Below are 17540 nucleotides of genomic sequence, written 5' to 3'. Positions count from 1 at the left end.
GCCCAGCCTGCATTGTAGAGAGGCCATGGTTCAGAAGGGAGAACTTCAAACTAATGTTTTTTGGTTGTTTTTTCAGATATAGTCTTCAAATTTGGCATGGGTATACTATGGAATCTCCTCTTAATAGCCACATTCAACAGCTGGGCCTAGGTCTTTTGGATGCAATGTTGGAGCTGTTTAAACATGTTGTAGAGCTGTATACATATGCATGTATTTCACTTTAAAATACATATCTCTGCCATCTTTTGCCTTATTGCTATTATTTGATCACCCTATAGTCCCACAGTGACCTGGTACATGTGTGCCAAGTTTGGAGCTTTTCTCACTTTCAGCACCAAAGGAGTTAATGTGTGGGTGTTTGGTCAAGTTGTGGTCACTGAACTATATCCCAATGGTCTGACCATATGGGTTGCAATGTGAAAGTTGTTCATCATGACAAATGGTGCATGTATACCAAGTTTCATACAAATTGTACCTTCCTAGTGGTAATGGCAGCCTGTTGAAGTCCTGAACTTCAAGGCCTTGTTATAGCGCCACCTATGTGTTATTCTGGACCATCTTTTGATTCCTTTACTAACTTTATGAGTTCTACAAGCCTGCCAATTTTTATAACTTTTGGAGCCAAAAAGTCAGGATAAAAATAATAATAATAATAAATATAGTTGCCAGCAACAATAACGGGGTCCTACGGTATAACAGCCACCAGCCTAGCCACCAGCCTAGCCACCAGCCTAGCCACCAGCCTAGCCATCAGCCTAGCAGCCACATATACCATGTGCTCTAGTACTCGCCTCTTGTCAAGCCAGCACCTTCCCCCTCTACCACAAAATGAGACTCCCCTTATATAAGCCAATGAGTCCCAGGTGGACTGATTGGGCCATACCAATAATAAGGGGAACTTCCCTGGCCAAGGCGGGGTTAACCTTCTGCCCCCTAGTGCTCCGGAAGTCCAAATACCACATTAAATATGATGTGAGGGGAGAGACAGTGAGAAGAGATTTTGACATTCTCACATGACAGTATGACAGAATGACCAACTGTATGACTGTATGACCAACTGTATGACTGTATGACCAACTATATGACTGACAGTATGACAGTACGACCAACACTATGACCGACAGTATGACAGTATGACAGACAGTATGACTGTATGACAGTATGACCAACAGTATGACTGTATAACTGACAGTATGACCGTATGACTGTATGAACAAAAGTATGACAGTATGACTGTATGAACGACAATATGACAGTTTGACAGTATGACCGACAGTATGACCGTAGACTGCCAAGGGCAGATTGGAGTATATTTTGAGAAATATAAGTCTTTCCTATGTGGAGGTATGGTGAGCTTGGTTAGTATGGTAATATGCATTGGTATGCCTTAAAAACTGGTTTTCCGGCAGTTAACATATCAAAACAATCACCAACCATGTTTCTAAAGCCTATTGTGTCAAAATCCACTGTCAAATGGATGTTTGCGAAATAACGTGTGTACCCCTTTAAGGCCCAGCCTGCATTGTAGAGAGGCCATGGTTCAGAAGGGAGAACTTCAAACTAATGTTTTTTGGTTGTTTTTTCAGATATAGTCTTCAAATTTGGCATGGGTATACTATGGAATCTCCTCTTAATAGCCACATTCAACAGCTGGGCCTAGGTCTTTTGGATGCAATGTTGGAGCTGTTTAAACATGTTGTAGAGCTGTATACATATGCATGTATTTCACTTTAAAATACATATCTCTGCCATCTTTTGCCTTATTGCTATTATTTGATCACCCTATAGTCCCACAGTGACCTGGTACATGTGTGCCAAGTTTGGAGCTTTTCCCACTTTCAGCACCAAAGGAGTTAATGTGTGGGTGTTTGGTCAAGTTGTGGTCACTGCACTATATCCCAATGGTCTGACCATATGGGTTGCAATGTGAAAGTTGTTCATCATGACAAATGGTGCATGTATACCAAGTTTCATACAAATTGTACCTTCCTAGTGGTAATGGCAGCCTGTTGAAGTCCTGAACTTCAAGGCCTTGTTATAGCGCCACCTATGTGTTATTCTGGACCATCTTTTGATTCCTTTACTAACTTTATGAGTTCTACAAGCCTGCCAATTTTTATAACTTTTGGAGCCAAAAAGTCAGAATAAAAATAATAATAATACTAACGAATACAATAGGTTTCCTACGGAGATTCCGTAGGACCCCTAAATATAGTTGCCAGCAACAATAACGGGGTCCTACGGTATAACAGCCACCAGCCTAGCCACCAGCCTAGCCACCAGCCTAGCCACCAGCCTAGCCATCAGCCTAGCCATCAGCCTAGCCATCAGCCTAGCAGCCACATATACCATGTGCTCTAGTACTCGCCTCTTGTCAAGCCAGCACCTTCCCCCTCTACCACAAAATGAGACTCCCCTTATATAAGCCAATGAGTCCCAGGTGGACTGATTGGGCCATACCAATAATAAGGGGAACTTCCCTGGCCAAGGCGGGGTTAACCTTCTGCCCCCTAGTGCTCCGGAAGTCCAAATACCACATTAAATATGATGTGAGGGGAGAGACAGTGAGAAGAGATTTTGACATTCTCACATGACAGTATGACAGAATGACCAACTGTATGACTGTATGACCAACTGTATGACTGTATGACCAACTATATGACTGACAGTATGACAGTACGACCAACACTATGACCGACAGTATGACAGTATGACAGACAGTATGACTGTATGACAGTATGACCAACAGTATGACTGTATAACTGACAGTATGACCGTATGACTGTATGAACAAAAGTATGACAGTATGACTGTATGAACGACAATATGACAGTTTGACAGTATGACCGACAGTATGACCGTAGACTGCCAAGGGCAGATTGGAGTATATTTTGAGAAATATAAGTCTTTCCTATGTGGAGGTATGGTGAGCTTGGTTAGTATGGTAATATGCATTGGTATGCCTTAAAAACTGGTTTTCCGGCAGTTAACATATCAAAACAATCACCAACCATGTTTCTAAAGCCTATTGTGTCAAAATCCACTGTCAAATGGATGTTTGCGAAATAACGTGTGTACCCCTTTAAGGCCCAGCCTGCATTGTAGAGAGGCCATGGTTCAGAAGGGAGAACTTCAAACTAATGTTTTTTGGTTGTTTTTTCAGATATAGTCTTCAAATTTGGCATGGGTATACTATGGAATCTCCTCTTAATAGCCACATTCAACAGCTGGGCCTAGGTCTTTTGGATGCAATGTTGGAGCTGTTTAAACATGTTGTAGAGCTGTATACATATGCATGTATTTCACTTTAAAATACATATCTCTGCCATCTTTTGCCTTATTGCTATTATTTGATCACCCTATAGTCCCACAGTGACCTGGTACATGTGTGCCAAGTTTGGAGCTTTTCCCACTTTCAGCACCAAAGGAGTTAATGTGTGGGTGTTTGGTCAAGTTGTGGTCACTGCACTATATCCCAATGGTCTGACCATATGGGTTGCAATGTGAAAGTTGTTCATCATGACAAATGGTGCATGTATACCAAGTTTCATACAAATTGTACCTTCCTAGTGGTAATGGCAGCCTGTTGAAGTCCTGAACTTCAAGGCCTTGTTATAGCGCCACCTATGTGTTATTCTGGACCATCTTTTGATTCCTTTACTAACTTTATGAGTTCTACAAGCCTGCCAATTTTTATAACTTTTGGAGCCAAAAAGTCAGAATAAAAATAATAATAAATATAGTTGCCAGCAACAATAACGGGGTCCTACGGTATAACAGCCATCAGCCTAGCCATCAGCCTAGCCATCAGCCTAGCCATCAGCCTAGCCATCAGCCTAGCCATCAGCCTAGCCATCAGCCTAGCCATCAGCCTAGCCATCAGCCTAGCCGCCACATATACCATGTGCTCTAGTACTGGCCTCTTGTCAAGCCAGCACCTTCCCCCTCTGCCACAAAATGAGACTCCCCTTATATAAGCCAATGAGTCCCAGGTGGACTGATTGGGCCATACCAATAATAAGGGGAACTTCCCTGGCCAAGGCGGGGTTAACCTTCTGCCCCCTAGTGCTCCGGAAGTCCAAATACCACATTAAATATGATGTGAGGGGAGAGACAGTGAGAAGGGATTTTCACATTCTCACATGACCGTATGACCGACAGTATAATAGTATGACCAACTGTATGACAGACAGTATGACAGTATGACAGACAGTATGACCAACAGTATGACTGTATAACCGACAGTATGACTGTATGAACGAAAGTATGACAGTATGACCGTATGACTGTATGAACGACAATATGACAGTATGACGGTATGACCGACAGTATGACTGTAGACTGCCAAGGGCAGATTGGAGTATATTTTGAGAAATATAAGTCTTTCCTATGTGGAGGTATGGTGAGCTTGGTTGGTATGGTAATATGCATTGGTATGCCTTAAAAACTGGTTTTCCGGCAGTTAACATATCAAAACAATCACCAACCATGTTTCTAAAGCCTACTGTGTCAAAATCCACTGTCAAACAGATGTTTGCGAAATAACGTGTGTACCCCTTTAAGGCCCAGCCTGCATTGTAGAGAGGCCATGGTTCAGAAGGGAGAACTTCAAACTAATGTTTTTTGGTTGTTTTTTCAGATATAGTCTTCAAATTTGGCATGGGTATACTATGGAATCTCCTCTTAATAGCCACATTCAACAGCTGGGCCTAGGTCTTTTGGATGCAATGTTGGAGCTGTTTAAACATGTTGTAGAGCTCTATACATATGCATGTATTTCACTTTAAAATACATATCTCTGCCATCTTTTGCCTTATTGCTATTATTTGATCACCCTATAGTCCCACAGTGACCTGGTACATGTGTGCCAAGTTTGGAGCTTTTCCCACTTTCAGCACCAAAGGAGTTAATGTGTGGGTGTTTGGTCAAGTTGTGGTCACTGCACTATATCCCAATGGTCTGACCATATGGGTTGCAATGTGAAAGTTGTTCATTATGAGAAATGGTGCATGTATACCAAGTTTCATACAAATTGTACCTTCCTAGTGGTAATGGCAGCCTGTTGAAGTCCTGAACTTCAAGGCCTTGTTATAGCGCCACCTATGTGTTATTCTGGGCCATCTTTTGATTCCTTTACTAACTTTATGAGTTCTACAAGCCTGCCAATTTTTATAACTTTTGGAGCCAAAAAGTCAGGATAAAAATAATAATAAATATAGTTGCCAGCAACAATAACGGGGTCCTACGGTATAACAGCCATCAGCCTAGCCATCAGCCTAGCCATCAGCCTAGCCATCAGCCTAGCCATCAGCCTAGCCATCAGCCTAGCCATCAGCCTAGCCATCAGCCTAGCCGCCACATATACCATGTGCTCTAGTACTGGCCTCTTGTCAAGCCAGCACCTTCCCCCTCTACCACAAAATGAGACTCCCCTTATATAAGCCAATAAGTCCCAGGTGGACTGATTGGGCCATACCAATAATAAGGGGAACTTCCCTGGCCAAGGCGGGGTTAACCTTCTGCCCCCTAGTGCTCCGGAAGTCCAAATACCACATTAAATATGATGTGAGGGGAGAGACAGTGAGAAGAGATTTTGACACTCACATGACAGTATGACAGACAGTATGACAGTATGACCAACTGTATGACTGTATGACCAACTGTATGACTGTATGACCAACTGTATTACCGACAGTATGACAGTACGACCAACACTATGACCGACAGTATGACAGTATGACTGTATGACAGTATGACCAACAGTATGACTGTATAACTGACAGTATGACCGTATGACTGTATGAACAAAAGTATGACAGTATGACCGTATGACTGTATGAACGACAATATGACAGTATGACAGTATGACCGACAGTATGACTCTAGACTGCCAAGGGCAGATTGGAGTATATTTTGAGAAATATAAGTCTTTCCTATGTGGAGGTATGGTGAGCTTGGTTGGTATGGTAATATGCATTGGTATGCCTTAAAAACTGGTTTTCCGGCAGTTAACATATCAAAACAATCACCAACCATGTTTCTTAAGCCTACTGTGTCAAAATCCACTGTCAAACAGATGTTTGCGAAATAACGTGTGTACCCCTTTAAGGCCCAGCCTGCATTGTAGAGAGGCCATGGTTCAGAAGGGAGAACTTCAAACTAATGTTTTTTGGTTGTTTTTTCAGATATAGTCTTCAAATTTGGCATGGGTATACTATGGAATCTCCTCTTAATAGCCACATTCAACAGCTGGGCCTAGGTCTTTTGGATGCAATGTTGGAGCTGTTTAAACATGTTGTAGAGCTGTATACATATGCATGTATTTCACTTTAAAATACATATCTCTGCCATCTTTTGCCTTATTGCTATTATTTGATCACCCTATAGTCCCACAGTGACCTGGTACATGTGTGCCAAGTTTGGAGCTTTTCCCACTTTCAGCACCAAAGGAGTTAATGTGTGGGTGTTTGGTCAAGTTGTGGTCACTGCACTATATCCCAATGGTCTGACCATATGGGTTGCAATGTGAAAGTTGTTCATCATGAGAAATGGTGCATGTATACCAAGTTTCATACAAATTGTACCTTCCTAGTGGTAATGGCAGCCTGTTGAAGTCCTGAACTTCAAGGCCTTGTTATAGCGCCACCTATGTGTTATTCTGGACCATCTTTTGATTCCTTTACTAACTTTATGAGTTCTACAAGCCTGCCAATTTTTATAACTTTTGGAGCCAAAAAGTCAGAATAAAAATAATAATAATAATACTAACGAATACAATAGGTTTCCTACGGAGATTCCGTAGGACCCCTAATAATAAATATAGTTGCCAGCAACAATAACGGGGTCCTACGGTATAACAGCCACCAGCCTAGCCACCAGCCTAGCCACCAGCCTAGCCACCAGCCTAGCCACCAGCCTAGCCATCAGCCTAGCCATCAGCCTAGCCATCAGCCTAGCCATCAGCCTAGCCATCAGCCTAGCCATCAGCCTAGCCATCAGCCTAGCCATCAGCCTAGCCATCAGCCTAGCCATCAGCCTAGCCATCAGCCTAGCCATCAGCCTAGCCATCAGCCTAGCCGCCACATATACCATGTGCTCTAGTACTGGCCTCTTGTCAAGCAAGCACCTACCACAAAATGAGACTCCCCTTATATAAGCCAATGAGTCCCAGGTGGACTGATTGGGCCATACCAATAATAAGGGGAACTTCCCTGGCCAAGGCGGGGTTAACCTTCTGCCCCCTAGTGCTCCGGAAGTCCAAATACCACATTAAATATGATGTGAGGGGAGAGACAGTGAGAAGAGATTTTGACACTCACATGACAGTATGACAGACAGTATGACAGTATGACCAACTGTATGACTGTATGACCAACTGTATGACTGTATGACCAACTGTATTACCGACAGTATGACAGTACGACCAATACTATGACCGACAGTATGACTGTATGACAGTATGACCAACAGTATGACTGTATAACTGACAGTATGACCGTATGACTGTATGAACAAAAGTATGACAGTATGACCGTATGACTGTATGAACGACAATATGACAGTATGACAGTATGACCGACAGTATGACTGTAGACTGCCAAGGGCAGATTGGAGTATATTTTGAGAAATATAAGTCTTTCCTATGTGGAGGTATGGTGAGCTTGGTTGGTATGGTAATATGCATTGGTATGCCTTAAAAACTGATTTTCCGGCAGTTAACATATCAAAACAATCACCAACCATGTTTCTAAAGCCTACTGTGTCAAAATCCACTGTCAAACAGATGTTTGCGAAATAACGTGTGTACCCCTTTAAGGCCCATCCTGCATTGTAGAGAGGCCATGGTTCAGAAGGGAGAACTTCAAACTAATGTTTTTTGGTTGTTTTTTCAGATATAGTCTTCAAATTTGGCATGGGTATACTATGGAATCTCCTCTTAATAGCCACATTCAACAGCTGGGCCTAGGTCTTTTGGATGCAATGTTGGAGCTGTTTAAACATGTTGTAGAGCTGTATACATATGCATGTATTTCACTTTAAAATACATATCTCTGCCATCTTTTGCCTTATTGCTATTATTTGATCACCCTATAGTCCCACAGTGACCTGGTACATGTGTGCCAAGTTTGGAGCTTTTCCCACTTTCAGCACCAAAGGAGTTAATGTGTGGGTGTTTGGTCAAGTTGTGGTCACTGCACTATATCCCAATGGTCTGACCATATGGGTTGCAATGTGAAAGTTGTTCATCATGAGAAATGGTGCATGTATACCAAGTTTCATACAAATTGTACCTTCCTAGTGGTAATGGCAGCCTGTTGAAGTCCTGAACTTCAAGGCCTTGTTATAGCGCCACCTATGTGTTATTCTGGACCATCTTTTGATTCCTTTACTAACTTCATGAGTTCTACAAGCCTGCCAATTTTTATAACTTTTGGAGCCAAAAAGTCAGAATAAAAATAATAAATATAGTTGCCAGCAACAATAACGGGGTCCTACGGTATAACAGCCACCAGCCTAGCCACCAGCCTAGCCATCAGCCTAGCCATCAGCCTAGCCATCAGCCTAGCCATCAGCCTAGCCATCAGCCTAGGAGCCACATATACCATGTGCTCTAGTACTCGCCTCTTGTCAAGCCAGCACCTTCCCCCTCTACCACAAAATGAGACTCCCCTTATATAAGCCAATGAGTCCCAGGTGGACTGATTGGGCCATACCAATAATAAGGGGAACTTCCCTGGCCAAGGCGGGGTTAACCTTCTGCCCCCTAGTGCTCCGGAAGTCCAAATACCACATTAAATATGATGTGAGGGGAGAGACAGTGAGAAGAGATTTTGACATTCTCACATGACAGTATGACAGACAGTATGACAGTATGACCAACTGTATGACTGTATGACCAACTGTATGACTGTATGACCAACTATATGACTGACAGTATGACAGTACGACCAACACTATGACCGACAGTATGACAGTATGACAGACAGTATGACTGTATGACAGTATGACCAACAGTATGACTGTATAACTGACAGTATGACCGTATGACTGTATGAACAAAAGTATGACAGTATGACTGTATGAACGACAATATGACAGTTTGACAGTATGACCGACAGTATGACCGTAGACTGCCAAGGGCAGATTGGAGTATATTTTGAGAAATATAAGTCTTTCCTATGTGGAGGTATGGTGAGCTTGGTTAGTATGGTAATATGCATTGGTATGCCTTAAAAACTGGTTTTCCGGCAGTTAACATATCAAAACAATCACCAACCATGTTTCTAAAGCCTATTGTGTCAAAATCCACTGTCAAATGGATGTTTGCGAAATAACGTGTGTACCCCTTTAAGGCCCAGCCGGCATTGTAGAGAGGCCATGGTTCAGAAGGGAGAACTTCAAACTAATGTTTTTTGGTTGTTTTTTCAGATATAGTCTTCAAATTTGGCATGGGTATACTATGGAATCTCCTCTTAATAGCCACATTCAACAGCTGGGCCTAGGTCTTTTGGATGCAATGTTGGAGCTGTTTAAACATATTGTAGAGCTGTATACATATGCATGTATTTCACTTTAAAATACATATCTCTGCCATCTTTTGCCTTATTGCTATTATTTGATCACCCTATAGTCCCACAGTGACCTGGTACATGTGTGCCAAGTTTGGAGCTTTTCCCACTTTCAGCACCAAAGGAGTTAATGTGTGGGTGTTTGGTCAAGTTGTGGTCACTGCACTATATCCCAATGGTCTGACCATATGGGTTGCAATGTGAAAGTTGTTCATCATGAGAAATGGTGCATGTATACCAAGTTTCATACAAATTGTACCTTCCTAGTGGTAATGGCAGCCTGTTGAAGTCCTGAACTTCAAGGCCTTGTTATAGCGCCACCTATGTGTTATTCCGGACCATCTTTTGATTCCTTTACTAACTTTATGAGTTCTACAAGCCTGCCAATTTTTATAACTTTTGGAGCCAAAAAGTCAGAATAAAAATAATAATAAATATAGTTGCCAGCAACAATAACGGGGTCCTACGGTATAACAGCCACCAGCCTAGCCACCAGCCTAGCCACCAGCCTAGCCATCAGCCTAGCCACCACATATACCATGTGCTCTAGTACTGGCCTCTTGTCAAGCAAGCACCTGCCATAAAATGAGACTCCCCTTATATAAGCCAATGAGTCCCAGGTGGACTGATTGGGCCATACCAATAATAAGGGGAACTTCCCTGGCCAAGGCGGGGTTAACCTTCTGCCCCCTAGTGCTCCGGAAGTCCAAATACCACATTAAATATGATGTGAGGGGAGAGACAGTGAGAAGGGATTTTGACATTCTCACATGACAGTATGACAGACAGTATGACAGTATGACCAACTGTATGACAGTATGACCAACTGTATGACTGTATGACCAACTGTATGACCGACAGTATGACAGTACGACCAACACTATGACCGACAGTATGACAGACAGTATGACTGTATGACAGTATGACCAACAGTATGACTGTATAACTGACAGTATGACCGTATGACTGTATGAACAAAAGTATGACAGTATGACCGTATGACTGTATGAACGACAATATGACAGTATGACAGTATGACAGTATGACCGACAGTATGACCGTAGACTGCCAAGGGCAGATTGGAGTATATTTTGAGAAATATAAGTCTTTCCTATGTGGAGGTATGGTGAGCTTGGTTGGTATGGTAATATGCATTGGTATGCCTTAAAAACTATTTTTCCGGCAGTTAACATATCAAAACAATCACCAACCATGTTACTAAAGCCTACTGTTTCAAAATCCACTGTCAAACGGATGTTTGCGAAATAACGTGTGTACCCCTTTAAGGCCCATCTTGCATTGTATTGAGGCCATGGTTCAGAAGGGAGAACTTCAAACTAATGTTTTTTGGTTGTTTTTTCAGATATAGTCTTCAAATTTGGCATGGGTATACTATGGAATCTCCTCTTAATAGCCACATTCAACAGCTGGGCCTAGGTCTTTTGGATGCAATGTTGGAGCTGTTTAAACATGTTGTAGAGCTGTATACATATGCATGTATTTCACTTTAAAATACATATTTCTGTCATCTTTTGCCTTATTGCTATTATTTGATCACCCTATAGTCCCACAGTGACCTGGTACATGTTTGCCAAGTTTGGAGCTTTTCCCACTTTCAGCACCAAAGGAGTTAATGTGTGGGTGTTTGGTCAAGTTGTGGTCACTGCACTATATCCCAATGGTCTGACCATATGGGTTGCAATGAGAAAGTTGTTCATCATGACAAATGGTGCATGTATACCAAGTTTCATACAAATTGCACCTTCCTAGTGGTAATGGCAGCCTGTTGAAGTCCTGAACTTCAAGACCTTGTTATAGCGCCACCTATGTGTTATTCTGGCCCATCTTTTGATTCCTTAACTAACTCTACGAGTTCTATAAGCCTGCCAATTTTTATAACTTTTGGAGCCAAAAAGTCAGAATAAAAATAATAATAATAATAATAAATATAGTTGCCAGCAACAATAACGGGGTCCTACGGTATAACAGCCACCAGCCTAGCCACCAGCCTAGCCATCAGCCTAGCCATCAGCCTAGCCATCAGCCTAGCCATCAGCCACATATACCATGTGCTCTGGTACTCGCCTCTTGTCAAGCCAGCACCTTCCCCCTCTACCACAAAATGAGACTCCCCTTATATAAGCCAATGAGTCCCAGGTGGACTGATTGGGCCATACCAATAATAAGGGGAACTTCCCTGGCCAAGGCGGGGTTAACCTTCTGCCCCCTAGTGCTCCGGAAGTCCAAATACCACATTAAATATGATGTGAGGGGAGAGACAGTGAGAAGAGATTTTGACATTCTCACATGACAGTATGACAGACAGTATGACAGTATGACCAACTGTATGACTGTATGACCAACTATATGACTGACAGTATGACAGTACGACCAACACTATGACCGACAGTATGACAGTATGACAGACAGTATGACTGTATGACAGTATGACCAACAGTATGACTGTATAACTGACAGTATGACCGTATGACTGTATGAACAAAAGTATGACAGTATGACTGTATGAACGACAATATGACAGTTTGACAGTATGACCGACAGTATGACCGTAGACTGCCAAGGGCAGATTGGAGTATATTTTGAGAAATATAAGTCTTTCCTATGTGGAGGTATGGTGAGCTTGGTTAGTATGGTAATATGCATTGGTATGCCTTAAAAACTGGTTTTCCGGCAGTTAACATATCAAAACAATCACCAACCATGTTTCTAAAGCCTATTGTGTCAAAATCCACTGTCAAATGGATGTTTGCGAAATAACGTGTGTACCCCTTTAAGGCCCAGCCTGCATTGTAGAGAGGCCATGGTTCAGAAGGGAGAACTTCAAACTAATGTTTTTTGGTTGTTTTTTCAGATATAGTCTTCAAATTGGGCATGGGTATACTATGGAATCTCCTCTTAATAGCCACATTCAACAGCTGGGCTTAGGTCTTTTGGATGCAATGTTGGAGCTGTTTAAACATGTTGTAGAGCTGTATACATATGCATGTATTTCACTTTAAAATACATATCTCTGCCATCTTTTGCCTTATTGCTATTATTTGATCACCCTATAGTCCCACAGTGACCTGGTACATGTGTGCCAAGTTTGGAGCTTTTCCCACTTTCAGCACCAAAGAAGTTAATGTGTGGGTGTTTGGTCAAGTTGTGGTCACTGCACTATATCCCAATGGTCTGACCATATGGGTTGCAATGTGAAAGTTGTTCATCATGACAAATGGTGCATGTATACCAAGTTTCATACAAATTGTACCTTCCTAGTGGTAATGGCAGCCTGTTGAAGTCCTGAACTTCAAGGCCTTGTTATAGCGCCACCTATGTGTTATTCTGGACCATCTTTTGATTCCTTTACTAACTTTATGAGTTCTACAAGCCTGCCAATTTTTATAACTTTTGGAGCCAAAAAGTCAGAATAAAAATAATAATAATAATACTAACGAATACAATAGGTTTCCTACGGAGATTCCGTAGGACCCCTAATAATAAATATAGTTGCCAGCAACAATAACGGGGTCCTACGGTATAACAGCCATCAGCCTAGCCATCAGCCTAGCCATCAGCCTAGCCATCAGCCTAGCCATCAGCCTAGCCATCAGCCTAGCCATCAGCCTAGCCATCAGCCTAGCCATCAGCCTAGCCATCAGCCTAGCCATCAGCCTAGCCATCAGCCTAGCCATCAGCCTAGCCATCAGCCTAGCCGCCACATATACCATGTGCTCTAGTACTGGCCTCTTGTCAAGCAAGCACCTGCCACAAAATGAGACTCCCCTTATATAAGCCAATGAGTCCCAGGTGGACTGATTGGGCCATACCAATAATAAGGGGAACTTCCCTGGCCAAGGCGGGGTTAACCTTCTGCCCCCTAGTGCTCCGGAAGTCCAAATACCACATTAAATATGATGTGAGGGGAGAGACAGTGAGAAGAGATTTTGACATTCTCACATGACAGTATGACAGACAGTATGACAGTATGACCAACTGTATGACAGTATGACCAACTGTATGACTGTATGACCAACTGTATGACCGACAGTATGACAGTACGACCAACACTATGACCGACAGTATGACAGACAGTATGACTGTATGACAGTATGACCAACAGTATGACTGTATAACTGACAGTATGACCGTATGACTGTATGAACAAAAGTATGACAGTATGACTGTATGAACGACAATATGACAGTTTGACTGACAGTATGACCGTAGACTGCCAAGGGCAGATTGGAGTATATTTTGAGAAATATAAGTCTTTCCTATGTGGAGGTATGGTGAGCTTGGTTAGTATGGTAATATGCATTGGTATGCCTTAAAAACTGGTTTTCCGGCAGTTAACATATCAAAACAATCACCAACCATGTTTCTAAAGCCTACTGTGTCAAAATCCACTGTCAAACGGATGTTTGCGAAATAACGTGTGTACCCCTTTAAGGCCCAGCCTGCATTGTAGAGAGGCCATGGTTCAGAAGGGAGAACTTCAAACTAATGTTTTTTGGTTGTTTTTTCAGATATAGTCTTCAAATTTGGCATGGGTATACTATGGAATCTCCTCTTAATAGCCACATTCAACAGCTGGGCCTAGGTCTTTTGGATGCAATGTTGGAGCTGTTTAAACATGTTGTAGAGCTGTATACATATGCATGTATTTCACTTTAAAATACATATCTCTGCCATCTTTTGCCTTATTGCTATTATTTGATCACCCTATAGTCCCACAGTGACCTGGTACATGTGTGCCAAGTTTGGAGCTTTTCCCACTTTCAGCACCAAAGGAGTTAATGTGTGGGTGTTTGGTCAAGTTGTGGTCACTGCACTATATCCCAATGGTCTGACCATATGGGTTGCAATGTGAAAGTTGTTCATCATGAGAAATGGTGCATGTAGACCAAGTTTCATACAAATTGTACCTTCCTAGTGGTAATGGCAGCCTGTTGAAGTCCTGAACTTCAAGGCCTTGTTATAGCGCCACCTATGTGTTATTCTGGACCATCTTTTGATTCCTTTACTAACTTTATGAGTTCTACAAGCCTGCCAATTTTTATAACTTTTGGAGCCAAAAAGTCAGAATAAAAATAATAATAAATATAGTTGCCAGCAACAATAACGGGGTCCTACGGTATAACAGCCATCAGCCTAGCCATCAGCCTAGCCATCAGCCTAGCCATCAGCCTAGCCATCAGCCTAGCCATCAGCCTAGCCATCAGCCTAGCCATCAGCCTAGCCATCAGCCTAGCCGCCACATATACCATGTGCTCTAGTACTGGCCTCTTGTCAAGCAAGCACCTGCCACAAAATGAGACTCCCCTTATATAAGCCAATGAGTCCCAGGTGGACTGATTGGGCCATACCAATAATAAGGGGAACTTCCCTGGCCAAGGCGGGGTTAACCTTCTGCCCCCTAGTGCTCCGGAAGTCCAAATACCACATTAAATATGATGTGAGGGGAGAGACAGTGAGAAGAGATTTTGACACTCACATGACAGTATGACAGACAGTATGACAGTATGACCAACTGTATGACTGTATGACCAACTGTATGACTGTATGACCAACTGTATTACCGACAGTATGACAGTACGACCAATACTATGACCGACAGTATGACTGTATGACAGTATGACCAACAGTATGACTGTATAACTGACAGTATGACCGTATGACTGTATGAACAAAAGTATGACAGTATGACCGTATGACTGTATGAACGACAATATGACAGTATGACAGTATGACTGACAGTATGACTGTAGACTGCCAAGGGCAGATTGGAGTATATTTTGAGAAATATAAGTCTTTCCTATGTGGAGGTATGGTGAGCTTGGTTGGTATGGTAATATGCATTGGTATGCCTTAAAAACTGGTTTTCCGGCAGTTAACATATCAAAACAATCACCAACCATGTTTCTAAAGCCTACTGTGTCAAAATCCACTGTCAAACAGATGTTTGCGAAATAACGTGTGTACCCCTTTAAGGCCCAGCCTGCATTGTAGAGAGGCCATGGTTCAGAAGGGAGAACTTCAAACTAATGTTTTTTGGTTGTTTTTTCAGATATAGTCTTCAAATTTGGCATGGGTATACTATGGAATCTCCTCTTAATAGCCACATTCAACAGCTGGGCCTAGGTCTTTTGGATGCAATGTTGGAGCTGTTTAAACATGTTGTAGAGCTGTATACATATGCATGTATTTCACTTTAAAATACATATCTCTGCCATCTTTTGCCTTATTGCTATTATTTGATCACCCTATAGTTCCACAGTGACCTGGTACATGTGTGCCAAGTTTGGAGCTTTTCCCACTTTCAGCACCAAAGGAGTTAATGTGTGGGTGTTTGGTCAAGTTGTGGTCACTGCACTATATCCCAATGGTCTGACCATATGGGTTGCAATGTGAAAGTTGTTCATCATGAGAAATGGTGCATGTATACCAAGTTTCATACAAATTGTACCTTCCTAGTGGTAATGGCAGCCTGTTGAAGTCCTGAACTTCAAGGCCTTGTTATAGCGCCACCTATGTGTTATTCTGGACCATCTTTTGATTCCTTTACTAACTTTATGAGTTCTACAAGCCTGCCAATTTTTATAACTTTTGGAGCCAAAAAGTCAGAATAAAAATAATAATAATAAATATAGTTGCCAGCAACAATAACGGGGTCCTACGGTATAACAGCCACCAGCCTAGCCACCAGCCTAGCCACCAGCCTAGCCACCAGCCTAGCCACCAGCCTAGCCACCAGCCTAGCCATCAGCCTAGCCATCAGCCTAGCCATCAGCCTAGCAGCCACATATACCATGTGCTCTAGTACTGGCCTCTTGTCAAGCCAACACCTTCCCCCTCTACCACAAAATGAGACTCCCCTTATATAAGCCAATAAGTCCCAGGTGGACTGATTGGGCCATACCAATAATAAGGGGAACTTCCCTGGCCAAGGCGGGGTGAACCTTCTGCCCCCTAGTGCTCCGGAAGTCCAAATACCACATTAAATATGATGTGAGGGGAGAGACAGTGAGAAGGGATTTTCACATTCTCACATGACCGTATGACCGACAGTATGACAGTATGACCAACAGTATGACAGTATGACTGTATGACCGACAGTATGACAGACAGTATGACTGTATGACAGACAGTATGATTGTATAACTGACAGTATGACCGTATGACTGTATGAATGACAGTATGACCGTATGACTGTATGAACGAAAGTATGACAGTATGACCGTATGACTGTATGAACGACAATATGACAGTATGACAGTATGACCATAGACTGCCAAGGGCAGGTTGGAGTATATTTTGAGAAATATAAGTCTTTCCTATGTGGAGGTATGGTGAGCTTGGTTGGTATGTTAATATGCATTGGTATGCCTTAAAAACTGGTTTTCCGGCAGTTAACATATCAAAACAATCATGTTACTAAAGCCTACGGTGTCAAAATCCACTGTCAAATGGATGTTTGCAAAATAACGTGTGTACCCCTTTAAGGCCCATCCTGCATTGTAGTGAGGCCATGGTTCAGAAGGGAGAACTTCAAACAAATGTTTTTTGATTGTTTTTTCAGATATAGTCTTCAAATTTGGCATGGGTATACTATGGAATCTCCTCTTAATAGCCACATTCAACAGCTGAGCCTACGTGTTTTGGATTCAATGTTGGAGCTGTTTAAACGTGTTGTAGAGCTGTATACATGTGCATGTATTTCACTTTAAAATGCATATCTCTGCCGTCTTTTGCCTTATTGCTATTATTTAATCAGCCTATAGTCCCACAGTGACCTGGTACATGTGTGCCAAGTTTGGAGCTTTTCCCACTTTCACCACAAAAGCAGTTAATGTGTGAGTGTTTGGTCAAGTTGTGGTCACTGCACTATATTCCAATGGTCTGACCATATGGGTTGCAATGTGAAAGTTGTTCATCATGAGAAATGGTGCATGTATACCAAGTTTCATA

Source organism: Micromesistius poutassou (genome assembly GCF_964030765.1).
Source record: "Micromesistius poutassou genome assembly, chromosome: 8".
NCBI classification, from domain to species: domain Eukaryota; kingdom Metazoa; phylum Chordata; class Actinopteri; order Gadiformes; family Gadidae; genus Micromesistius; species Micromesistius poutassou.
Note: the sequence above shows the minus strand (reverse complement) of the source record.